This window comes from Ambystoma mexicanum, chromosome 4q (genome assembly GCF_040938575.1).
Source record: "Ambystoma mexicanum isolate Mex_15411 chromosome 4q, UKY_AmexF1_1, whole genome shotgun sequence".
NCBI lineage: Eukaryota > Metazoa > Chordata > Amphibia > Caudata > Ambystomatidae > Ambystoma > Ambystoma mexicanum.
The window spans coordinates 527089025-527115220 of record NC_090928.1 but is presented as its reverse complement, the minus strand read 5'-3'; the positions used below and the strand labels follow the sequence as shown (position 1 = coordinate 527115220).

At 36.8% G+C, this 26196-nt stretch overlaps 5 non-coding genes across 5 annotated transcripts; all 5 read left to right on the top strand.

Annotated features, from left to right (window-relative positions):
• Positions 1-1438: 1438 nt before the first annotated feature.
• TRNAK-CUU (transfer RNA lysine (anticodon CUU)) lies at positions 1439-1511 on the top strand. The gene has a single exon. It is a non-coding gene; the product is annotated as a tRNA-Lys (tRNA).
• A 9547-nt stretch (positions 1512-11058) lies between these two features.
• On the top strand, positions 11059-11131 carry TRNAE-CUC (transfer RNA glutamic acid (anticodon CUC)). Its single transcript has one exon. It is a non-coding gene; the product is annotated as a tRNA-Glu (tRNA).
• Positions 11132-14599: 3468 nt separating this feature from the next.
• Positions 14600-14672, top strand: TRNAK-CUU (transfer RNA lysine (anticodon CUU)). Its single transcript has one exon. It is a non-coding gene; the product is annotated as a tRNA-Lys (tRNA).
• A 1445-nt stretch (positions 14673-16117) lies between these two features.
• TRNAK-CUU (transfer RNA lysine (anticodon CUU)) lies at positions 16118-16190 on the top strand. The gene has a single exon. It is a non-coding gene; the product is annotated as a tRNA-Lys (tRNA).
• A 9057-nt stretch (positions 16191-25247) lies between these two features.
• On the top strand, positions 25248-25320 carry TRNAK-CUU (transfer RNA lysine (anticodon CUU)). Its single transcript has one exon. It is a non-coding gene; the product is annotated as a tRNA-Lys (tRNA).
• The last annotated feature ends 876 nt before the right edge of the window (positions 25321-26196 follow it).

Sequence of the window (26196 nt, the reverse complement as noted above, 5' to 3'; positions counted from 1 at the left end):
TTAACATTTTAGTGCTTTTTGACCAAAAAAATAGATATTGAAAGTCTCTTCACAATATTTGCAATATTTTCATTGTTAACATGCAATATATGAATGAATGTCTGGATGATGTGTAATGGGGCAATACCATACCTTAATGTATTCACTGTAAAAGAAAAAGTATCTATCATCTTATTATAAAATAAAGTGGAGAAAACACAAATAAGACTTTTTTTTCACACAGGTTTAATCGGCTATTTCCTGATATTCTTCAATGCGTTCTGATATTGACTGGTAATTGTGTTTGATACTTTCTTAGACTATTTCTGCCTCTGGCTGATGTGTACTTTCTTTCCAAACTCCACCTGAGCCTATGATTACACAGCATCCTATCTGTGGAAAATGGCAGTGCAGGGATAGGGAAGAAAACTATTTGGTTTCAAAAGAGCCTGTCTAGCTTAGTCGGTAGAGCATGAGACTCTTAATCTCAGGGTCGTGGGTTTGAGCCCCATGTTGGGCGAAAACAAGTAAAATTTTAGTGCTTTTTGACCAAAAAAATAGATATTGAAAGTCTCTTCACAATATTTGCAATATTTTCATTGTTAACATGCAATATATGAATGCATGTCTGGATGATGTGTAATGGGGCAATACCATACCTTAATGTGTTCACTGTAAAAGAAAAAGCATGTATCATCTTATTATAAAATAAAGTGGAGAAAACACAAATAAGACTTTTTTTTCACACAGGTTCAGTCAGCTATTTCCTGATATTCTTCAAAGCGTTCTGATATTGACTGGTAATTGTGTTTGATACTTTCTTAGACTATTTCTGCCTCTGGCTGATGTGAATTTTCTTTCCAAACTCCACCAGAGCCTATGATTACACAGCATCCTATCTGTGGAAAACGGCAGTGCCGGGATAGGGAAGAAAATTATAGGCATCCAAAGGAGCCCGGCTAGCTCAGTCGGTAGAACATGAGACTCTTAATCTCAGGGTCGTGGGTTCGAGTTCCACGTTGGGCGAAAACAATTAACATTTTAGTGCTTTTTGACCAAAAAAATAGATATTGAAAGTCTCTTCACAATATTTGCAATATTTTCATTGTTAACATGCAATATATGAATGAATGTCTGGATGATGTGTAATGGGGCAATACCATACCTTAATGTATTCACTGTAAAAGAAAAAGTATCTATCATCTTACTATAAAATAAAGTGGAGAAAACACAAATAAGACTTTTTTTTCACACAGGTTTAATCGGCTATTTCCTGATATTCTTCAATGCGTTCTGATATTGACTGGTAATTGTGTTTGATACTTTCTTAGACTATTTCTGCCTCTGGCTGATGTGTACTTTCTTTCCAAACTCCACCTGAGCCTATGATTACACAGCATCCTATCTGTGGAAAATGGCAGTGCAGGGATAGGGAAGAAAACTATAGGCGTCCAAAGGAGCCCGGCTAGCTCAGTCGGTAGAGCATGAGACTCTTAATCTCAGGGTCGTGGGTTCGAGCCCCACGTTGGGCGAAAAGAACTCAAATTTTAGTGCTTTTTGACCAAAAAAATAGATATTGAAAGTCTCTTCACAATATTTGCAATATTTTCATTGTTAACATGCAATATATGAATGCATGTCTGGATGATGTGTAATGGGGCAATACCATACCTTAATGTATTCACTGCAAAAGAAAAAGTATGTATCATCTTACTATAAAATAAAGTGGAGAGAACACAAATAAGACTTTTTTTTCACACAGGTTTAATCGGCTATTTCCTGATATTCTTCAATGCGTTCTGATATTGACTGGTAATTGTGTTTGATACTTTCTTAGACTATTTCTGCCTCTGGCTGATGTGCATTTTCTTTCCAAACTCCACCTGAGCCTATGATTACACAGCATCCTATCTGTGGAAAACGGCAGTGCAGGGATAGGGAAGAAAACTATAGGCATCCAAAAGAGCCCGGCTAGCTCAGTCGGTAGAGCATGAAACTCTTAATCTCAGGGTTGTAGGTTTGAGCCCCACGTTGGGCAAAAACATCTATAATTTTAGTGCTTTTCGACAAAAAAGAGAGAAATTGAAAGTCTCTTCACAATATTTGCAGTATTTTCATTGTTAACATTCAATATATGAATACAAGTCTGGATGATGTTTAATGCGGCAATACCATACCTTAATGTATTCACTGTAAAAGAAAAAGTGTGTATCATCTTACTATAAAATAAAGTGGAAAAACACAAATAGGACATTTTTTCACACAGGTTTAATCGGCTATTTCATGATATTCTTCAAAGCGTTCTGATATTGACTGGTAATTGTGTTTGATACTTTCTTAGACTATTTCTGCCTCTGGCTGATGTGTATTTTTTTTCAAAACTCCACCTGAGCCTATTACACAGCATCCTATCTGTGGAAAACGGCAGTGCAGGGATAGGGAAGAAAACTATAGGCATCCAAAGGAGCCCGGCTAGCTCAGTCGGTAGAGCATGAGACTCTTGATCTCAGGGTCATGGGTTCGAGCCCCACGTTGGGCGAAAACAGGTAAAATTTGAGTGCTTTTTGACCAAAAAAATAGATATTGAAAGTCTCTTCACAATATTTGCAATATTTTCATTGTTAACATGCAATATATGAATGCATGTCTGGATGATATGTAATGGGGCAATAGCATACCTTAATGTATTCACTGTAAAAGAAAAAGTATGTATCATCTTACTATAAAATAAAGTGGAGAAAACACAAATAAGACTTTTTTCCACACATTTTTAATCGGCTATTTCCTGATATTCTTCAATGCGTTCTGATATTGACTGGTAATTGTGTTTGATACTTTCTTAGACTATTTCTGCCTCTGGCTGATGTGTATTTTCTTTCCAAACTCCACCTGAGCCTATGATTACACAGCATCCTATCTGTGGAAAACGGCAGTGCAGGGATAGGGAAGAAAACTATACGCATCCAAAGGAGCCCGGCTAGCTCAGTCGGTAGATCATGAGACTCTTGATCTCAGGGTCGTGGGTTCGAGCCCCACGTTGGGCGAAAACAACTAAAATTTTAGTGCTTTTTGACCAAAAAAATAGATATTGAAAGTCTCTTCACAATATTTGCAATATTTTCATTGTTAGCATGCAATATATGAATGCATATCTGGATGATGTGTAATGGGGCAATACCATACCTTAATGTATTCACTGTAAAAGAAAAAGTATGTATCATCTTACTATAAAATAAAGTGGAGAAAACACAAATAAGACTTTTTTTTCACACAGGTTCAGTCAGCTATTTCCTGATATTCTTCAAAGCGTTCTGATATTGACTGGTAATTGTGTTTGATACTTTCTTAGACTATTTCTGCCTCTGGCTGATGTGTATTTTCTTTCCAGACTCTTCTTTCCACCAGAGCCAATGATTACACAGCATCCTATCTGTGGAAAACGGCAGTGCAGGGATAGGGAAGAAAACTATAGGCATCCAAAGGAGCCCGGCTAGCTCAGTCGGTAGAGCATGAGACTCTTGATCTCAGGGTCGTGGGTTCGAGCCCCACGTTGGGCGAAAACAAGTAAAATTTTAGTGCTTTTTGACCAAAAAAATAGACAATGAAAGTCTCTTCACAATATTTGCAATATTTTCATTGTTAACATGCAATATATGAATGCATGTCTGGATGATGTGTAATGGGGCAATACCATACCTTAATGTATTCACTGTAAAAGAAAAAGTATGTATCATCTTACTATAAAATAAAGTGGAGAAAACACAAATAAGACTTTTTTTCACACAGGTTCAGTCAGCTATTTCCTGATATTCTTCAAAGCGTTCTGATATTGACTGGTAATTGTGTTTGATACTTTCTTAGACTATTTCTGCCTCTGGCTGATGTGTATTTTCTTTCCAGACTCCACCAGAGCCAATTATTACACAGCATCCTATCTGTGGAAAACGGCAGTGCAGGGATAGGGAAGAAAACTATACGCATCCAAAGGAGCCCGGCTAGCTCAGTCGGTAGATCATGAGACTCTTGATCTCAGGGTCGTGGGTTCGAGCCCCACGTTGGGCTAAAACAACTAAAATTTTAGTGCTTTTTGACCAAAAAAATAGATATTGAAAGTCTCTTCACAATATTTGCAATATTTTCATTGTTAACATGCAATATATGCATGCATGTCTGGATGATGTGTAATGGGGCATTACCATACCTTAATGTATTCACTGTAAAATAAAAAGTATGTATCATCTTATTATAAAATAAAGTGGAGAAAACACAAATAAGACTTTTTTTTCACACAGGTTCAGTCAGCTATTTCCTGATATTCTTCAAAGCGTTCTGATATTGACTGGTAATTGTGTTTGATACTTTCTTAGACTATTTCTGCCTCTGGCTGATCTGTATTTTCTTTCCAGACTCCACCAGAGCCAATGATTACACAGCATCCTATCTGTGGAAAACGGCAGTGCAGGGATAGGGAAGAAAACTATAGGCATCCAAAAGAGCCCGGCTAGCTCAGTCGGTAGAGCATGAGACTCTTGATCTCAGGGTCATGGGTTCGAGTCCCACGTTGGGCGAAAACAAGTAAAATTTGAGTGCTTTTTGACCAAAAAAATAGATATTGAAAGTCTCTTCACAATATTTGCAATATTTTCATTGTTAACATGCAATATATGAATGCATGTCTGGATGATATGTAATGGGGCAATAGCGTACCTTAATGTATTCACTGTAAAAGAAAAAGTATGTATCATCTTACTATAAAATAAAGTGGAGAAAACACAAATAAGACTATTTTCCACACATTTTTAATCGGCTATTTCCTGATATTCTTCAATGCGTTCTGATATTGACTGGTAATTGTGTTTGATACTTTCTTAGACTATTTCTGCCTCTGGCTGATGTGTATTTTCTTTCCAAACTCCACCTGAGCCTATGATTACACAGCATCCTATCTGTGGAAAACGGCAGTGCCAGGATAGGGAAGAAAATTATAGGCACCCAAAGGAGCCCGGCTAGCTCAGTTGGTAGAGCATGAGACTCTTAATCTCAGGGTCGTGGGTTCGAGCTCCACGTGGGGCGAAAACAACTAAAATTTTAGTGCTTTTTGACCAAAAAAATAGATATTGAAAGTCTCTTCACAATATTTGCAATATTTTCATTGTTAACATGCAATATATGAATGCATGTCTGGATGATGTGTAATGGGGCAATACCATACCTTAATGTATTCACTGTAAAAGAAAAAGTATGTATAATCTTATTATAAAATAAAGTGGAGAAAACACAAATAAGACTTTTTTTTCACACAGGTTCAGTCAGCTATTTCCTGATATTCTTCAAAGCGTTCTGATATTGACTGGTAATTGTGTTTGATACTTTCTTAGACTATTTCTGCCTCTGGCTGATGTGTATTTTCTTTCCAAACTCCACCAGAGCCTATGATTACACAGCATCCTATCTGTGGAAAACGGCAGTGCAGGGAAATGGAAGAAAATTATAGGCATCCAAAGGAGCCCGGCTAGCTCAGTCCGTAGAGCATGAGACTCTTAATCTCAGGGTCGTGGGTTTGAGCCCCACGTTGGGCGAAAACAACTAAAATTTTAGTACTTTTTGACCAAAAAAATAGATATTGAAAGTCTCTTCACAATATTTGCAATATTTTCATTGTTAACATGCAATATATGAATGAATGTCTGGATGATGTGCAATGGGGCAATACCATACCTTAAATGTATTCACTGTAAAAGAAAAAGTATCTATCATCTTACTATAAAATAAAGTGGAGAAAACACAAATAAGACTTTTTTTTCACACAGGTTTAATCGGCTATTTCCTGATATTCTTCAATGCGTTCTGATATTGACTGGTAATTGTGTTTGATACTTTCTTAGACTATTTCTGCCTCTGGCTGATGTGTATTTTCTTTCCAAACTCCACCTGAGCTTATGATTACACAGCATCCTATCTGTGGAAAACGGCAGTGCAGGGATAGGGAAGAAAACTATAGACATCCAAAGGAGCCCGGCTAGCTCAGTCGGTAGAGCATGAGACTCTTGATCTCAGGGTCGTGGGTTCGAGCCCCACGTTGGGCGAAAACAACTAAAATTTTAGTGCTTTTTGACCAAAAAAATAGATATTGAAAGTCTCTTCACAATATTTGCAATATTTTCATTGTTAACATGCAATATATGAATGCATGTCTACATGATGTGTAATGGGGCAATACCATACCTTAATGTATTCACTGTAAAAGAAAAAGTATGTATCATCTTACTATAAAATAAAGGGTGAGAAAACACAAATAAGACTTTTTTCCACACATTTTTAATCGGCTATTTCCTGATATTCTTCAATGCGTTCTGATATTGACTGGTAATTGTGTTTGATACTTTCTTAGACTATTTCTGCCTCTGGCTGATGTGTATTTTCTTTCCAAACTCCACCAGAGCCTATGATTACACAGCATCCTATCTGTGGAAAACGGCAGTGCAGGGATAGGGAAGAAAACTATAGGCATCCAAAGGAGTCCGGCTAGCTCAGCGGGTAGAGCATGAGACTCTTAATCTCAGGGTCGTGGGTTCAAGCCCCATGTTGGACAAAACCTACTATATTTTTAGTGTTTTTCGACAAAAAAGAGAGACATTGAAAGTCTCTTCACAATATTTGCAGTATTTTCATTGTTAAAGTTGAATATATGAATACATGTCAGGATGATCTTTAATGTGCCAATACCATACCTTAATGTATTCACTGTAAAAGAAAAAGTATCTATCATCTTACTATAAAATAAAGTGGAGAAAACACAAATAAGACTTTTTTTTCACACAGGTTTAATCGGCTATTTCCTGATATTCTTCAAAGCGTTCTGATATTGACTGGTAATTGTGTTTGATACTTTCTTAGACTATTTCTGCCTCTGGCTGATGTGTATTTTCTTTCCAGACTCTTCTTTCCACCAGAGCCAATGATTACACAGCATCCTATCTGTGGAAAACGGCAGTGCAGGGATAGGGAAGAAAACTATAGGCATCCAAAGGAGCCCGGCTAGCTCAGTCGGTAGAGCATGAGACTCTTGATCTCAGGGTCGTGGGTTCGAGCCCCACGTTGGGCGAAAACAAGTAAAATTTTAGTGCTTTTTGACCAAAAAAATAGACAATGAAAGTCTCTTCACAATATTTGCAATATTTTCATTGTTAACATGCAATATATGAATGCATGTCTGGATGATGTGTAATGGGGCAATACCATACCTTAATGTATTCACTGTAAAAGAAAAAGTATGTATCATCTTACTATAAAATAAAGTGGAGAAAACACAAATAAGACTTTTTTTCACACAGGTTCAGTCAGCTATTTCCTGATATTCTTCAAAGCGTTCTGATATTGACTGGTAATTGTGTTTGATACTTTCTTAGACTATTTCTGCCTCTGGCTGATGTGTATTTTCTTTCCAGACTCCACCAGAGCCAATTATTACACAGCATCCTATCTGTGGAAAACGGCAGTGCAGGGATAGGGAAGAAAACTATACGCATCCAAAGGAGCCCGGCTAGCTCAGTCGGTAGATCATGAGACTCTTGATCTCAGGGTCGTGGGTTCGAGCCCCACGTTGGGCGAAAACAACTAAAATTTTAGTGCTTTTTGACCAAAAAAATAGATATTGAAAGTCTCTTCACAATATTTGCAATATTTTCATTGTTAACATGCAATATATGCATGCATGTCTGGATGATGTGTAATGGGGCATTACCATACCTTAATGTATTCACTGTAAAATAAAAAGTATGTATCATCTTATTATAAAATAAAGTGGAGAAAACACAAATAAGACTTTTTTTTCACACAGGTTCAGTCAGCTATTTCCTGATATTCTTCAAAGCGTTCTGATATTGACTGGTAATTGTGTTTGATACTTTCTTAGACTATTTCTGCCTCTGGCTGATCTGTATTTTCTTTCCAGACTCCACCAGAGCCAATGATTACACAGCATCCTATCTGTGGAAAACGGCAGTGCAGGGATAGGGAAGAAAACTATAGGCATCCAAAAGAGCCCGGCTAGCTCAGTCGGTAGAGCATGAGACTCTTGATCTCAGGGTCATGGGTTCGAGTCCCACGTTGGGCGAAAACAAGTAAAATTTGAGTGCTTTTTGACCAAAAAAATAGATATTGAAAGTCTCTTCACAATATTTGCAATATTTTCATTGTTAACATGCAATATATGAATGCATGTCTGGATGATATGTAATGGGGCAATAGCGTACCTTAATGTATTCACTGTAAAAGAAAAAGTATGTATCATCTTACTATAAAATAAAGTGGAGAAAACACAAATAAGACTATTTTCCACACATTTTTAATCGGCTATTTCCTGATATTCTTCAATGCGTTCTGATATTGACTGGTAATTGTGTTTGATACTTTCTTAGACTATTTCTGCCTCTGGCTGATGTGTATTTTCTTTCCAAACTCCACCTGAGCCTATGATTACACAGCATCCTATCTGTGGAAAACGGCAGTGCCAGGATAGGGAAGAAAATTATAGGCACCCAAAGGAGCCCGGCTAGCTCAGTTGGTAGAGCATGAGACTCTTAGTCTCAGGGTCGTGGGTTCGAGCTCCACGTGGGGCGAAAACAACTAAAATTTTAGTGCTTTTTGACCAAAAAAATAGATATTGAAAGTCTCTTCACAATATTTGCAATATTTTCATTGTTAACATGCAATATATGAATGCATGTCTGGATGATGTGTAATGGGGCAATACCATACCTTAATGTATTCACTGTAAAAGAAAAAGTATGTATAATCTTATTATAAAATAAAGTGGAGAAAACACAAATAAGACTTTTTTTTCACACAGGTTCAGTCAGCTATTTCCTGATATTCTTCAAAGCGTTCTGATATTGACTGGTAATTGTGTTTGATACTTTCTTAGACTATTTCTGCCTCTGGCTGATGTGTATTTTCTTTCCAAACTCCACCAGAGCCTATGATTACACAGCATCCTATCTGTGGAAAACGGCAGTGCAGGGAAATGGAAGAAAATTATAGGCATCCAAAGGAGCCCGGCTAGCTCAGTCCGTAGAGCATGAGACTCTTAATCTCAGGGTCGTGGGTTCGAGCCCCACGTTGGGCGAAAACAACTAAAATTTTAGTACTTTTTGACCAAAAAAATAGATATTGAAAGTCTCTTCACAATATTTGCAATATTTTCATTGTTAACATGCAATATATGAATGAATGTCTGGATGATGTGTAATGGGGCAATACCATACCTTAAATGTATTCACTGTAAAAGAAAAAGTATCTATCATCTTACTATAAAATAAAGTGGAGAAAACACAAATAAGACTTTTTTTTCACACAGGTTTAATCGGCTATTTCCTGATATTCTTCAATGCGTTCTGATATTGACTGGTAATTGTGTTTGATACTTTCTTAGACTATTTCTGCCTCTGGCTGATGTGTATTTTCTTTCCAAACTCCACCTGAGCTTATGATTACACAGCATCCTATCTGTGGAAAACGGCAGTGCAGGGATAGGGAAGAAAACTATAGGCATCCAAAGGAGCCCGGCTAGCTCAGTCGGTAGAGCATGAGACTCTTGATCTCAGGGTCGTGGGTTCGAGCCCCACGTTGGGCGAAAACAACTAAAATTTTAGTGCTTTTTGACCAAAAAAATAGATATTGAAAGTCTCTTCACAATATTTGCAATATTTTCATTGTTAACATGCAATATATGAATGCATGTCTACATGATGTGTAATGGGGCAATACCATACCTTAATGTATTCACTGTAAAAGAAAAAGTATGTATCATCTTACTATAAAATAAAGGGTGAGAAAACACAAATAAGACTTTTTTCCACACATTTTTAATCGGCTATTTCCTGATATTCTTCAATGCGTTCTGATATTGACTGGTAATTGTGTTTGATACTTTCTTAGACTATTTCTGCCTCTGGCTGATGTGTATTTTCTTTCCAAACTCCACCAGAGCCTATGATTACACAGCATCCTATCTGTGGAAAACGGCAGTGCAGGGATAGGGAAGAAAACTATAGGCATCCAAAGGAGTCCGGCTAGCTCAGCGGGTAGAGCATGAGACTCTTAATCTCAGGGTGGTGGGTTCAAGCCCCATGTTGGACAAAAACTACTATATTTTTAGTGTTTTTCGACAAAAAAGAGAGACATTGAAAGTCTCTTCACAATATTTGCAGTATTTTCATTGTTAAAGTTGAATATATGAATACATGTCAGGATGATTTTTAATGTGCCAATACCATACCTTAATGTATTCACTGTAAAAGAAAAAGTATCTATCATCTTACTATAAAATAAAGTGGAGAAAACACAAATAAGACTTTTTTTTCACACAGGTTTAATCGGCTATTTCCTGATATTCTTCAAAGCGTTCTGATATTGACTGGTAATTGTGTTTGATACTTTCTTAGATTATTTCTGCCTCTGGCTGATGTGTATTTTCTTTCCAAACTCCACCTGAGCCTATGATTACACAGCATCCCATCTGTGGAAAACGGCAGTGCCAGGATAGGGAAGAAAATTATATGCACCCAAAGGAGCCCGGCTAGCTCAGTTGGTAGAGCATGAGACTCTTAATCTCAGGGTCGTGGGTTCGAGTTCCACGTTGGGCGAAAACAACTAAAATTTTAGTGCTTTTTGACCAAAAAAATAGATATTGAAAGTCTCTTCACAATATTTGCAATATTTTCATTGTTAACATGCAATATATGAATGAATGTCTGGATAATGTGTAATGGGGCAATACCATACCTTAATGTATTCACTGTAAAAGAAAAAGTATCTATCATCTTACTATAAAATAAAGTGGAGAAAACACAATTAAGACTTTTTTTTCACACAAGTTTAATCGGCTATTTCCTGATATTCTTCAATGCGTTCTGATATTGACTGGTAATTGTGTTTGATACTTTCTTAGACTATTTCTGCCTCTGGCTGATGTGTATTTTCTTTCCAAACTCCACCTGAGCCTATGATTACACAGCATCCTATTTGTGGAAAACGGCAGTGCAGGGATAGGGAAGAAAACTATAGGCATCCAAAGGAGCCCGGCTAGCTCAGTCGGTAGAGCATGAGACTCTCGATCTCAGGGTCGTGGGTTCGAGCCCCATGTTGGGCGAAAACAACTAAAATTTTAGTGCTTTTTGACCAAAAAAATAGATATTGAAAGTCTCTTCACAATATTTGCAATATTTTCATTGTTAACATGCAATATATGAATGCATGTCTACATGATGTGTAATGGGGCAATACCATACCTTAATGTATTCACTGTAAAAGAAAAAGTATGTATCATCTTACTATAAAATAAAGGGTGAGAAAACACAAATAAGACTTTTTTCCACACATTTTTAATCGGCTATTTCCTGATATTCTTCAATGCGTTCTGATATTGACTGGTAATTGTGTTTGATACTTTCTTAGACTATTTCTGCCTCTGGCTGATGTGTATTTTCTTTCCAAACTCCACCAGAGCCTATGATTACACAGCATCCTATCTGTGGAAAACGGCAGTGCAGGGATAGGGAAGAAAACTATAGGCATCCAAAGGAGCCTGGCTAGCTCAGCGGGTAGAGCATGAGACTCTTAATCTCAGGGTCGTGGGTTCAAGCCCCATGTTGGACAAAAACTACTATATTTTTAGTGTTTTTCGACAAAAAAGAGAGACATTGAAAGTCTCTTCACAATATTTGCAGTATTTTCATTGTTAAAGTTGAATATATGAATACATGTCAGGATGATGTTTAATGTGCCAATACCATACCTTAATGTATGCACTGTAAAAGAAAAAGTATCTATCATCTTACTATAAAATAAAGTGGAGAAAACACAAATAAGACTTTTTTTTCACACAGGTTTAATCGGCTATTTCCTGATATTCTTCAATGCGTTCTGATATTGACTGGTAATTGTGTTTGATACTTTCTTAGACTATTTCTGCCTCTGGCTGATGTGTATTTTCTTTCCAAACTCCACCAGAGCCAATGATTACACAGCATCCTATCTGTGGAAAACGGCAGTGCAGGGATAGGGAAGAAAACTATAGGCATCCAAAGGAGCCCGGCGAGCTCAGTCTGTAGAGCATGAGCCTCTTGATCTCAGGGTCATGGGTTTGAGCCCCACGTTGGGAGAAAACAAGTAAAATTTGAGTGCTTTTTGACCAAAAAAATAGATATTGAAAGTTTCTTCACAATATTTGCAATATTTTCATTGTCAACATGCAATATATGAATGCATGTCTGGATGATGTGTAATGGGGCAATACCATACCTTAATGTATTCACTGTAAAAGAAAAAGTATGTATCATCTTAGTATAAAATAAAGTGGAGAAAACACAAATAAGACTTTTTTTTCACACAGGTTTAATCAGCTATTTCCTGATATTCTTCAATGCGTTCTGATATTGACTGGTAATTGTGTTTGATACTTTCTTAGACTATTTCTGCCTCTGGCTGATGTGTATATTCTTTCCAAACTCCACCTGAGCCTATGATTACACAGCATTCTATCTGTGGAAAACAGCAGTGCCGGGATAGGGAAGAAAATTCTAGGCATCCAAAGGAGGCCGGCTAGCTCAGTCAGTAGAGCATGAGACTCTTAATCTCAGGGTCGTGGGTTCGAGCCCCACCTTGGGCGAAAACAACTAAAAGTTTAGTGCTTTTTGACCAAAAAATAGATATTGAAAGTCTCTTCACAATATTTGCAATATTTTCATTGTTAACATGCAATATATGCATGCATGTCTGGATGATGTGTAATGGGGCAATACCATACCTTAATGTATTCACTGTAAAAGAAAAAGTATGTATCATCTTACTATAAAATAAAGTGGAGAAAACACAAATAAGACTTTTTTTTCACACAGGTTTAATCGTCTATTTCCTGATATTCTTCAATGCATTCTGATATTGACTGGTAATTGTGTTTGATACTTTCTTAGACTATTTCTGCCTCTGGCTGATGTGTATTTTCTTTCCAAACTCCACCAGAGCCTATGATTACACAGCATCCTATCTGTGGAAAACGGCAGTGCAGGGATAGGGAAGAAAACTATAGGCATCCAAAGGAGCCCGGCTAGCTCAGCGGGTAGAGCATGAGACTCTTAATCTCAGGGTTGTGGGTTCAAGCCCCACGTTGGACAAAAACTACTATATTTTTAGTGCTTTTCGACAAAAAAGAGAGACATTGAAAGTCTCTTCACAATATTTGCAGTATTTTCATTGTTAAAGTTGAATATATGAATACATGTCAGGATGATGTTTAATGTGCCAATACCATACCTTAATGTATTCACTGTAAAAGAAAAAGTATCTATCATCTTACTATAAAATAAAGTGGAGAAAACACAAATAAGACTTTTTTTTCACACAGGTTTAATCGGCTATTTCCTGATATTCTTCAAAGCGTTCTGATATTGACTGGTAATTGTGTTTGATACTTTCTTAGACTATTTCTGCCTCTGGCTGATGTGTATTTTCTTTCCAAACTCCACCTGAGCCTATGATTACACAGCATCCTATCTGTGGAAAACGGCAGTGCCAGGATAGGGAAGAAAATTATAGGCACCCAAAGGAGCCCGGCTAGCTCAGTTGGTAGAGCATGAGACTCTTAATCTCAGGGTCGTGGGTTCGAGTTCCACGTTGGGCGAAAACAAGTAAAATTTTAGTGCTTTTTGACCAAAAAAATAGATATTGAAAGTCTCTTCACAATATTTGCAATATTTTCATTGTTAACATGCAATATATGAATGCATGTCTGGATGATGTGTAATGGGGCAATACCATACCTTAATGTGTTCACTGTAAAAGAAAAAGCATGTATCATCTTATTATAAAATAAAGTGGAGAAAACACAAATAAGACTTTTTTTTCACACAGGTTCAGTCAGCTATTTCCTGATATTCTTCAAAGCGTTCTGATATTGACTGGTAATTGTGTTTGATACTTTCTTAGACTATTTCTGCCTCTGGCTGATGTGAATTTTCTTTCCAAACTCCACCAGAGCCTCTGATTACACAGCATCCTATCTGTGGAAAACGGCAGTGCCGGGATAGGGAAGAAAATTATAGGCATCCAAAGGAGCCCGGCTAGCTCAGTCGGTAGAACATGAGACTCTTAATCTCAGGGTCGTGGGTTCGAGTTCCACGTTGGGCGAAAACAACTAACATTTTAGTGCTTTTTGACCAAAAAAATAGATATTGAAAGTCTCTTCACAATATTTGCAATATTTTCATTGTTAACATGCAATATATGAATGAATGTCTGGATGATGTGTAATGGGGCAATACCATACCTTAATGTATTCACTGTAAAAGAAAAAGTATCTATCATCTTACTATAAAATAAAGTGGAGAAAACACAAATAAGACTTTTTTTTCACACAGGTTTAATCGGCTATTTCCTGATATTCTTCAATGCGTTCTGATATTGACTGGTAATTGTGTTTGATACTTTCTTAGACTATTTCTGCCTCTGGCTGATGTGTACTTTCTTTCCAAACTCCACCTGAGCCTATGATTACACAGCATCCTATCTGTGGAAAATGGCAGTGCAGGGATAGGGAAGAAAACTATAGGCATCCAAAGGAGCCCGGCTAGCTCAGTCGGTAGAGCATGAGACTCTTAATCTCAGGGTCGTGGGTTCGAGCCCCACGTTGGGCGAAAAGAACTCAAATTTTAGTGCTTTTTGACCAAAAAAATAGATATTGAAAGCCTCTTCACAATATTTGCAATATTTTCATTATTAACATGCAATATATGAATGCATGTCTGGATGATGTGTAATGGGGCAATACCATACCTTAATGTATTCACTGTAAAAGAAAAAGTATGTATCATCTTACTATAAAATAAAGTGGAGAAAACACAAATAAGACTTTTTTTTCACACAGGTTTAATCGTCTATTTCCTGATATTCTTCAATGCATTCTGATATTGACTGGTAATAGTGTTTGATACTTTCTTAGACTATTTCTGCCTCTGGCTGGTGTGTATTTTCTTTCCAAACTCCACCTGAGCCTATGATTACACAGCATCCTATCTGTGGAAAACGGCAGTGCAGGGATAGGGAAGAAAACTATTTGGTTTCAAAAGAGCCTGTCTAGTGTAGTCGGTAGAGCATGAGACTCTTAATCTCAGGGTCGTGGGTTCGAGCCCCATGTTGGGCGAAAACAAGTAAAATTTTAGTGCTTTTTGACCAAAAAAATAGATATTGAAAGTCTCTTCACAATATTTGCAATATTTTCATTGTTAACATGCAATATATGAATGCATGTCTGGATGATGTGTAATGGGGCAATACCATACCTTAATGTGTTCACTGTAAAAGAAAAAGCATGTATCATCTTATTATAAAATAAAGTGGAGAAAACACAAATAAGACTTTTTTTTCACACAGGTTCAGTCAGCTATTTCCTGATATTCTTCAAAGCGTTCTGATATTGACTGGTAATTGTGTTTGATACTTTCTTAGACTATTTCTGCCTCTGGCTGATGTGAATTTTCTTTCCAAACTCCACCAGAGCCTATGATTACACAGCATCCTATCTGTGGAAAACGGCAGTGCCGGGATAGGGAAGAAAATTATAGGCATCCAAAGGAGCCCGGCTAGCTCAGTCGGTAGAACATGAGACTCTTAATCTCAGGGTCGTGGGTTCGAGTTCCACGTTGGGCGAAAACAACTAACATTTTAGTGCTTTTTGACCAAAAAAATAGATATTGAAAGTCTCTTCACAATATTTGCAATATTTTCATTGTTAACATGCAATATATGAATGAATGTCTGGATGATGTGTAATGGGGCAATACCATACCTTAATGTATTCACTGTAAAAGAAAAAGTATCTATCATCTTACTATAAAATAAAGTGGAGAAAACACAAATAAGACTTTTTTTTCACACAGGTTTAATCGGCTATTTCCTGATATTCTTCAATGCGTTCTGATATTGACTGGTAATTGTGTTTGATACTTTCTTAGACTATTTCTGCCTCTGGCTGATGTGTACTTTCTTTCCAAACTCCACCTGAGCCTATGATTACACAGCATCCTATCTGTGGAAAATGACAGTGCAGGGATAGGGAAGAAAACTATAGGCATCCAAAGGAGCCCGGCTAGCTCAGTCGGTAGAGCATGAGACTCTTAATCTCAGGGTCGTGGGTTCGAGCCCCACGTTGGGCGAAAAGAACTCAAATTTTAGTGCTTTTTGACCAAAAAAATAGATATTGAAAGTCTCTTCACAATATTTGCAATATTTTCATTGTTAACATGCAATATATGAATGCATGTCTGGATGATGTGTAATGGGGCAATACCATACCTTAATGTATTCACTGCAAAAGAAAAAGTATGTATCATCTTACTATAAAATAAAGTGGAGAGAACACAAATAAGACTTTTTTTTCACACAGGTTTAATCGGCTATTTCCTGATATTCTTCAATGCGTTCTGATATTGACTGGTAATTGTGTTTGATACTTTCTTAGACTATTTCTGCCTCTGGCTGATGTGCATTTTCTTTCCAAACTCCACCTGAGCCTATGATTACACAGCATCCTATCTGTGGAAAACGGCAGTGCAGGGATAGGGAAGAAAACTATAGGCATCCAAAAGAGCCCGGCTAGCTCAGTCGGTAGAGCATGAAACTCTTAATCTCAGGGTTGTAGGTTTGAGCCCCACGTTGGGCAAAAACATCTATAATTTTAGTGCTTTTCGACAAAAAAGAGAGAAATTGAAAGTCTCTTCACAATATTTGCAGTATTTTCATTGTTAACATTCAATATATGAATACAAGTCTGGATGATGTTTAATGCGGCAATACCATACCTTAATGTATTCACTGTAAAAGAAAAAGTGTGTATCATCTTACTATAAAATAAAGTGGAAAAACACAAATAGGACATTTTTTCACACAGGTTTAATCGGCTATTTCATGATATTCTTCAAAGCGTTCTGATATTGACTGGTAATTGTGTTTGATACTTTCTTAGACTATTTCTGCCTCTGGCTGATGTGTATTTTTTTTCAAAACTCCACCTGAGCCTATTACACAGCATCCTATCTGTGGAAAACGGCAGTGCAGGGATAGGGAAGAAAACTATTTGGTTCTGAAAGAGCCTGCCTAGCTCAGTCGGTAGAGCATGAGACTCTTAATCTCAGGGTTGTAGGTTTGAGCCCCACGTTGGACAAAAACAACTATAGTTTTAGTGCTTTTCGACAAAAAAGAGAGAAATTGAAAGTCTCTTCACAATATTTGCAGTATTTTCATTGTTAACATTCAATATATGAATACAAGTCTGGACGATGTTTAATGCGGCAATACCAAACCTTAATGTATTCACTGTAAAAGAAAAAGTGTGTATCATCTTACTATAAAATAAAGTGGAGAAAACACAAATAGGACATTTTTTCACACAGGTTTAATCGGCTATTTCATGATATTCTTCAAAGCGTTCTGATATTGACTGGTAATTGTGTTTGATACTTTCTTAGACTATTTCTGCCTCTGGCTGATGTGTATTTTTTTTCCAAACTCCACCTGAGCCTATTACACAGCATCCTATCTGTGGAAAACGGAAGTGCAGGGATAGGGAAGAAAATTATATGAATCCAAAAGAGACTTGCTAGTTTAGGCTAGCTAAGTTGGTAGAGCATGAGACACTTAATGACAAGGTTGTGGGTTCGAGCCCCATGTTGGGCAAAACAACTAGCATTTTAGTGCTTTTTGACAGAAAAGAGAGCAATTGAACGTCTCTTCACAATATTTGCAATATTTTCATTGTTAACATTCAATATATGAATGCATGTCTGGATGATGTTTAATGCGGTAATACCATACCTTAATGTATTCACTGTAAAAGAAAAGGTGTGTATCATCTTACTATAAAATAAAGTGGAGAAAACACAAATAGGACATTTTTTTCACACAGGTTTAATCGGCTATTTCCTGATATTCTTCAAAACGTTCTGATATTGACTGGTAATTATGTTTGATACTTTCTTAGAGTATTTCTGCCTCTGGTTGATGTGTATTTTCTTTCCAAACTCCACCTGAGCCTATAATTACACAGCATCCTATCTGTGGAAAACGGCAGTGCAGGGATAGGGAAGAAAACTATTTGGTTCCAAAAGAGCCTGTCTAGCTTAGTCGGTAGACCATGAGACTCTTAATCTCAGGGTCGTGGGTTCAGGCCCCACGTTGGGCGAAAACAACTAAAATTCTAGTGCTTTTTGACCAAAAAAATAGATTTTGAAAGTCTCTTCACAATATTTGCAATATTTTCATTGTTAACATTCAATATGTGAATGCATGTCTGGATGATGTTTAATGGGGTAATACCATACCTCAATGGATTCACTGTAAACGAAAAAGTGTCTATCATATTACTATAAAATAAAGTGAAGAAAACACAAATAGGACATTTTTTTCAGACAGGTTTAATCGGCTATTTCCTGATATTCTTCAAAGCGTTCTAATATTGACTGGTAATTATGTTTGATACTTTCTTAGACTATTTCTGCCTCTGGCTGATGTGTATTTTCTTTCCAAACTCCACCTGAGCCTATGATTACACAGCATCGTATCTGTGGAAAACGGAAGTGCAGGGATAGGGAAGAAAACTATACGAATCAAAAGGAGCCCAGCTAGCTCAGTCGGTAGAGCATAAGACTCTTAATCGCCGGGTTGTCGGTTTGAGCCCCACTTTGGGCAAAAACAACTGTAATTTTAGTGCTTTTCGACAAAAAAGAGAGAAATTGAAAGTCTCTTAACAATATTTGCAGTATTTTCATTGTTAACATTCAATATATGAATACATGTCTGGATGATGTGTAATGGGGCAATACCATACCTTAATGTATTCACTGCAAAAGAAAAAGTATGTATCATTTTACTATAAAATAAAGTGGAGAGAACACAAATAAGACTTTTTTTTCACACAGTTTTAATCGGCTATTTCCTGATATTCTTCAATGCGTTCTGATATTGACTGGTAATTGTGTTTGATACTTTCTTAGACTATTTCTGCCTCTGGCTGATGTGTATTTTCTTTCCAAACTCCACCTGAGCCTATGATTACACAGCATCCTATCTGTGGAAAACGGCAGTGCAGGGATAGGGAAGAAAACTATAGACATCCAAAGGAGCCTGGCTAGCTCAGTCGGTAGAGCATGAAACTCTTAATCTCAGGGTTGTAGGTTTGAGCCCCACGTTGGGCAAAAACATCTGGAATTTTAGTGCTTTTCGACCAAAAAGAGAGAAATTGAAAGTCTCTTCACAATATTTGCAGTATTTTCATTGTTAACATTCAATATATGAATACAAGTCTGGATGATGTTTAATGCGGCAATACCATACCTTAATGTATTCACTGTAAAAGAAAAAGTGTGTATCATCTTACTATAAAATAAAGTGGAAAAACACAAATAGGACATTTTTTCACACAGGTTTAATCGGCTATTTCATGATATTCTTCAATGCGTTCTGATATTGACTGGTAATTGTGTTTGATACTTTCTTAGACTATTTCTGCCTCTGGCTGATGTGTATTTTTTTTCCAAACTCCACCTGAGCCTATTACACTGCATCCTATCTGTGGAAAACGGAAGTGCAGGGATAGGGAAGAAAATTATATGAATCCAAAGGAGACTGGCTAGTTTAGGCTAGCTAAGTTGGTAGAGCATGAGACTCTTAACGTCAAGGTCGTGGGTTCGAGCCCCATGTTGGGCAAAAACAACTAGCATTTTAGTGCTTTTTGACAGAAAAGAGAGCAATTGAACGCCTCTTCACAATATTTGCAATATTTTCATTGTTAACATTCAATATATGAATGCATGTCTGGATGATGTTTAATGCGGTAATACCATACCTTAATGTATTCACTGTAAAAGAAAAGGTGCGTATCATCTTACTATAAAATAAAGTGGAGAAAACACAAATAGGACATTTTTTTCACACAGGTTTAATCGGCTATTTCCTGATATTCTTCAAAGCGTTCTGATATTGACTGGTAATTATGTTTGATACTTTCTTAGACTATTTCTGCCTCTGGCTGATGTGTATTTTCTTTCCGAACTCCACCTGAGCCTATGATTACACAGCATCTAATCTGTGGAAAACGGCAGTGCAGGGATAGGGAAGAAAACTATTTGGTTCTAAAAGAGCCTGCCTAGCTCAGTCGGTAGAGCATGAGACTCTTAATCTCAGGGTTGTAGGTTTGAGCCCCACGTTGGACAAAAACAACTATAGTTTTAGTGCTTTTCGACAAAAAAGAGAGAAATTGAAAGTCTCTTCACAATATTTGCAGTATTTTCATTGTTAACATTCAATATATGAATACAAGTCTGGACGATGTTTAATGCGGCAATACCATACCTTAATGTATTCACTGTAAAAGAAAAAGTGTGTATCATCTTACTATAAAATAAAGTGGAGAAAACACAAATAGGACATTTTTTCACACAGGTTTAATCGGCTATTTCATGATATTCTTCAAAGCGTTCTGATATTGACTGGTAATTGTGTTTGATACTTTCTTAGACTATTTCTGCCTCTGGCTGATGTGTATTTTTTTTCCAAACTCCACCTGAGCCTATTACACAGCATCCTATCTGTGGAAAATGGAAGTGCAGGGATAGGGAAGAAAATTATATGAATCCAAAAGAGACTTGCTAGTTTAGGCTAGCTAAGTTGGTAGAGCATGAGACACTTAATGACAAGGTTGTGGGTTCGAGCCCCATGTTGGGCAAAAACAACTAGCATTTTAGTGCTTTTTGACAGAAAAGAGAGCAATTGAACGTCTCTTCACAATATTTGCAATATTTTCATTGTTAACATTCAATATATGAATGCATGTCTGGATGATGTTTAATGCGGTAATACCATACCTTAATGTATTCACTGTAAAAGAAAAGGTGTGTATCATCTTAGTATAAAATAAAGTGGAGAAAACACAAATAGGACATTTTTTTCACACAGGTTTAATCGGCTATTTCCTGATATTCTTCAAAACGTTCTGATATTGACTGGTAATTATGTTTGATACTTTCTTAGACTATTTCTGCCTCTGGCTGATGTGTATTTTCTTTCCAAACTCCACCTGAGCCTATAATTACACAGCATCCTATCTGTGGAAAACGGCAGTGCAGGGATAGGGAAGAAAACTATTTGGTTCCAAAAGAGCCTGTCTAGCTTAGTCGGTAGACCATGAGACTCTTAATCTCAGGGTCGTGGGTTCAGGCCCCACGTTGGGCGAAAACAACTAAAATTTTAGTGCTTTTTGACCAAAAAAATAGATATTGAAAGTCTCTTCACAATATTTGCAATATTTTCATTGTTAACATTCAATATGTGAATGCATGTCTGGATGATGTTTAATGGGGTAATACCATACCTCAATGGATTCACTGTAAACGAAAAAGTGTCTATCATATTACTATAAAATAAAGTGAAGAAAACACAAATAGGACATTTTTTTCAGACAGGTTTAATCGGCTATTTCCTGATATTCTTCAAAGCGTTCTAATATTGACTGGTAATTATGTTTGATACTTTCTTAGACTATTTCTGCCTCTGGCTGATGTGTATTTTCTTTCCAAACTCCACCTGAGCCTATGATTACACAGCATCCTATCTGTGGAAAACGGAAGTGCAGGGATAGGGAAGAAAACTATACGAATCAAAAGGAGCCCAGCTAGCTCAGTCGGTAGAGCATAAGACTCTTAATCGCAGGGTTGTCGGTTTGAGCCCCACTTTGGGCAAAAACAACTGTAATTTTAGTGCTTTTCGACAAAAAAGAGAGAAATTGAAAGTCTCTTAACAATATTTGCAGTATTTTCATTGTTAACATTCAATATATGAATACATGTCTGGATGATGCGTAATGGGGCAATACCATACCTTAATGTATTCACTGCAAAAGAAAAAGTATGTATCATCTTACTATAAAATAAAGTGGAGAAAACACAAATAGGACATTTTTTTCACACAGGTTTAATCGGCTATTTCCTGATATTCTTCAAAGCGTTCTGATATTGACTGGTAATTATGTTTGATACTTTCTTAGACTATTTCTGCCTCTGGCTGATGTGTATTTTCTTTCCGAACTCCACCTGAGCATATGATTACACAGCATCTAATCTTTGGAAAACGGCAGTGCAGGGATAGGGAAGAAAACTATTTGGTTCTAAAAGAGCCTGCCTAGCTCAGTCGGTAGAGCATGAGACTCTTAATCTCAGGGTTGTAGGTTTGAGCCCCACGTTGGGCAAAAACATCTGAAATTTTAGTGCTTTTCGACAAAAAAGAGAGAAATTGAAAGTCTCTTCACAATATTTGCAGTATTTTCATTGTTAACATTCAATATATGAATACAAGTCTGGATGATGTTTAATGCGGCAATACCATACCTTAATGTATTCACTGTAAAAGAAAAAGTGTGTATCATCTTACTATAAAATAAATTGGAAAAACACAAATAGGACATTTTTTCACACAGGTTTAATCGGCTATTTCATGATATTCTTCAATGCGTTCTGATATTGACTGGTAATTGTGTTTGATACTTTCTTAGACTATTTCTGCCTCTGGCTGATGTGTATTTTTTTTCCAAACTCCACCTGAGCCTATTACACAGCATCCTATCTGTGGAAAACGGAAGTGCAGGGATAGGGAAGAAAATTATATGAATCCAAAAGAGACTTGCTAGTTTAGGCTAGCTAAGTTGGTAGAGCATGAGACACTTAATGACAAGGTTGTGGGTTAGAGCCCCATGTTGGGCAAAAACAACTAGCATTTTAGTGCTTTTTGACAGAAAAGAGAGCAATTGAACGTCTCTTCACAATATTTGCAATATTTTCATTGTTAACATTGAATATATGAATGCATGTCTGGATGATGTTTAATGCGGTAATACCATACCTTAATGTATTCACTGTAAAAGAAAAGGTGTGTATCATCTTACTATAAAATAAAGTGGAGAAAACACAAATAGGACATTTTTTTCACACAGGTTTAATCGGCTATTTCCTGATATTCTTCAAAACGTTCTGATATTGACTGGTAATTATGTTTGATACTTTCTTAGACTATTTCTGCCTCTGGCTGATGTGTATTTTCTTTCCAAACTCCACCTGAGCCTATAATTACACAGCATCCTATCTGTGGAAAACGGCAGTGCAGGGATAGGGAAGAAAACTAGTTGGTTCCAAAAGAGCCCGTCTAGCTTAGTCGGTAGACCATGAGACTCTTAATCTCAGGGTCGTGGGTTCAAGCCCCATGTTGGGCGAAAACAACTAAAATTTGAGTGCTTTTTGACCAAAAAAATAGATATTGAAAGTCTCTTCACAATATTTGCAATATTTTCATTGTTAACATGCAATATATGAATGCATGTCTGGATGATGTGTAATGGGGCAATACCATACCTTAATGTATTCACTGTAAAAGAAAAAGTGTGTATCATCTTACTATAAAATAAAGTGGAGAAAACACAAATAGGACATTTTTTCACACAGGTTTAATCGGCTATTTCATGATATTCTTCAAAGCGTTCTGATATTGACTGATAATTGTGTTTGATACTTTCTTAGACTATTTCTGCCTCTGGCTGATGTGTATTTTTTTTCCAAACTCCACCTGAGCCTATTACACAGCATCCTATCTGTGGAAAACGGAAGTGCAGGGATAGGGAAGAAAATTATATGAATCCAAAGGAGACCCGCTAGTTTAGGCTAGCTAAGTTGGTAGAACATAAGACTCTTAACGTCAAGGTCGTGGGTTCGAGCCCCATGTTGGGCAAAAACAACTAGCATTTTAGTGCTTTTTGACAGAAAAGAGAGCAATTGAACGTCTCTTCACAATATTTGCAATATTTTCATTGTGAACATTCAATATATGAATGCATGTCTGGATGATGTTTAATGCGGTAATACCATACCTTAATGTATTCACTGTAAAAGAAAAGGTGTGTATCATCTTACTATAAAATAAAGTGGAGAAAACACAAATAGGACATTTTTTTCACACAGGTTTAATCGGCTATTTCCTGATATTCTTCAAAGCGTTCTGATATTGACTGGTAATTATGTTTGATACTTTCTTAGACTATTTCTGCCTCTGGCTGATGTGTATTTTCTTTCCAAACTCCACCTGAGCCTATGATTACACAGCATCCTATCTGTGGAAAACGGCAGTGCAGGGATAGGGAAGAAAACTATTTGGTTTCAAAAGAGCCCATCTAGCTCAGTCGGTAGAGCATGAGACTCTTAATCTCAGGGTTGTAGGTTTGAGCCCCAGATTGGGCAAAAACAACTATAATTTTAGTGCTTTTCGACAAAAAAGAGAGACATTGAAAGTCTCTTCACAATATTTGCAGTATTTTCATTGTTAACATTGAATATATGAATACATGTCTGGATGATGTTTAATGTGCCAATACCATACCTTAATGTATTCACTGTAAAAGAAAAAGTGTGTATCATCTTACTATAAAATAAAGTGGAGAAAACACACATAGGACATTTTTTCGACACAGGTTTAATCAGCTATTTCCTGATATTCTTCAAAGCATTCTGATATTGACTGGTAATTGTGTTTGATACTTTCTTAGACTATTTCTGTCTCTGGCTGATGTGTATTTTCTTTCCAAACTCCACCTGAGCCTATGATTACACAGCATACTATCTGTGGAAAACAGCAGTGCAGGGATAGGGAAGCAAACTATTGGGTTCCAAAAGAGCCCGCCTAGTTCAGTCGGTAGAGCATGAGTCTCTTAATCTCAAGGTTGTTGGTTGGACCCCCACATTGGGTGAAATAAGCTATAATATTAGTGCTTTTTGTCAAAAAAGAGAGAAATGGAAAGTCTCTTCACAATGTTTGCAATATTGTCATTGTTAACATTCAATATGTGAATGCATGTCAGGATGATGTTTAATGGGGTAATACCATACCTTAATGGATTCACTGTAAAAGAAAAAGTGTGTATCATCTTACTATAAAATAAAGTGGAGAAAACACAAATAGGACATTTTTTTCACACAGGTTTAATCGGCTATTTCCTGATATTCTTCAAAGCGTTCTAATATTGACTGGTAATTATGTTTGATACTTTCTTAGACTATTTCTGCCTCTGGCTGATGTGTATTTTCTTTCCAAACTCCACCTGAGCCTATGATTACACAGCATCCTATCTGTGGAAAGCGGCAGTGCAGGGATAGGGAAGAAAACTATAAGCATCCAAAGAAGCCCGGCTAGCTCAGTCGGTAGAGCATGAGACTCTTAATCTCAGGGTCGTGGGTTCGAGCCCCACGTTGGGCGAAAACAACTAAAATTTTAATGCTTTTTGACCAAAAAAATAGAAATTGAAAGTCTCTTTACAATATTTGCAATATTTTGATTGTTAACATGCAATATATGAATGCATGTCTGGATGATGTGTAATGGGGCAATACCACACCTTAATGTATTCACTGTAAAAGAAAAAGTATGTATCATCTTACTATAAAATAAAGTGGAGAAAACACAAATAGGACTTTTTTCCACACAGGTTTAATCGGCTATTTCCTGATATTCTTCAATGCGTTCTGATATTGACTGGTAATTGTGTTTGATACTTTCTTAGACTATTTCTGCCTCTGGCTGATGTGTATTTTTTTTCCAAACTCCACCTGAGCCTATTACACAGCATCCTATCTGTGGAAAACGGAAGTGCAGGGATAGGGAAGAAAATTATATGAATCCAAAGGAGACCCGCTAGTTTAGGCTAGCTAAGTTGGTAGAACATAAGACTCTTAACGTCAAGGTCGTGGGTTCGAGCCCCATGTTGGGCAAAAACAACTAGCATTTTAGTGCTTTTTGACAGAAAAGAGAGCAATTGAACGTCTCTTCACAATATTTGCAATATTTTCATTGTGAACATTCAATATATGAATGCATGTCTGGATGATGTTTAATGCGGTAATACCATACCTTAATGTATTCACTGTAAAAGAAAAGGTGTGTATCATCTTACTATAAAATAAAGTGGAGAAAACACAAATAGGACATTTTTTTCACACAGGTTTAATCGGCTATTTCCTGATATTCTTCAAAGCGTTCTGATATTGACTGGTAATTATGTTTGATACTTTCTTAGACTATTTCTGCCTCTGGCTGATGTGTATTTTCTTTCCAAACTCCACCTGAGCCTATGAT